Consider the following 1,764-nt stretch of genomic DNA (forward strand, 5'->3'; position numbering starts at 1 on the left):
TGGCATCCTGTAGCCAGCGATGATCTGACGGTATACCTCGTTGTTGTTGTAGCCTGGATCACAGAGAAAGGCCATACGATCAATCAATCAATCACATTTATTTCTTAAGCCCTTTTTACATCACTAGTTGTCAAAAAAGTTGTATAACAGTAACGCAGGCCTAATCGGAATCAGAATCACCTTTATTCACCAAATACATTTGCATGTACAGGAATTTGACTCTGTGAAATGGTGCTGTCACAATAAACAGGATATGCAGAGAGACAAACAGGATATGCAGACAGACAATAAACAGGATATACAGAGAAACGATAAACAGGATATACAGAGTGTCACGCCCTAGAGAGCCTTCTTATTCTCTATTTTGGTTAGGTCGGGGTGTGACTAGGGTGGGTCATCTAGGTTATCTATTTCTATGTTGGCCTGGTATGGTTCCCAATCAGAGGCAGCTGTTGATCGTTGTCTCTGATTGGGGATCATATTTAGGCAGCCATTTCCTCAATGTGTTTTGTGGGATCTTGTTTCTGTGTAGCTGCCTGTGAGCACAGCTTGAGCTTCACGTATCGTTTATTCTTTATTGTTTTTTTGTGCGTTTCACTCCAATAAATATGTGGAACCCAGATCACGCTGAACGTTGGTCCGAGTATGCTTACGACGATCGTGACACAGAGCGACAAACAGGATATGCAGAGAGACAATAAGCAGGATATGGTCCCGTGTGGCTCAGTTGCTAGAGCATGGCGCTTGCAACGCCAGGGTTGTGGGTTCATTCCCCACGGGGGGACCAGGATGAATATGTATGAACTTTCCAATTTGTAAGTCGCTCTGGATAAGAGCGTCTGCTAAATGACTTAGATGTAATGATGTAAATGATATGCAGAGCGACAATAAGCAGGATATGCAGAGAGACAATAAACAGGATATGCAGAGAGACGATAAACAGTATGTGCAGAGAGACAATAAACAGGATATGCAGAGAGACGATAAACAGGATATGCAGAGAGACGATAAACAGGATATACAGAGAGACAATAAACAGGATATCGCATCTCTCATGCCTTACATTTGCATGTACAGGAATTTGACTCTGTGAAATGGTGCTGCACAATAAACAGGATATGCAGAGAGACAAACAGGATATGCAGACAGACAACAGAACAGACAGAGATAAACAGGATATACAGAGAACATAACAGGAATACAGAGTGTCACGCCCCTAGAGAGCCTTCTTATTCTCTATTTTGGTTAGGTCGGGGTGTGACTAGGGTGGTATCTAGGTTATTATCTATTTCTATGTTGGCCTGGTATGGTTCCCAATCAGAGCAGCTGTTGATCGTTGTCTCTGATTGGGGATCATATTTAGGCAGCCATTTCCTCAATGTGTTTTGTGGGATCTTGTTTCTGTGTAGTGCCTGTGAGCACGCTTGAGCTTCACGTATCGTTTATTCTTTATGTTTTTTTTGTGCGTTTCACTCCAATAAATATGTGGAACCCAGATCACGCTGAACGTTGGTCCGAGTATGCTTACGACGATCGTGACACAGAGCGACAAACAGATATGAGAGAGACAATTAAACAGGGATATGCAGAGAGACAATAAAGCAAGCGATATGCGCCAGAGCGCGCGACAATAAGCAGGATATGCCCAGCGCAGAGACGCATTAAACAGGATGTGCAGGAGACGACAGATAAACTAGGATATGCAGAGAGACGACAAACAGGATAAATGCAGAGAGACAATAAACAGGATATGCAGAGGAGACA

This window comes from Salvelinus sp. IW2-2015, unplaced genomic scaffold, assembly GCF_002910315.2.
Source record: "Salvelinus sp. IW2-2015 unplaced genomic scaffold, ASM291031v2 Un_scaffold4234, whole genome shotgun sequence".
Classification (NCBI taxonomy): Eukaryota; Metazoa; Chordata; class Actinopteri; order Salmoniformes; family Salmonidae; genus Salvelinus; species Salvelinus sp. IW2-2015.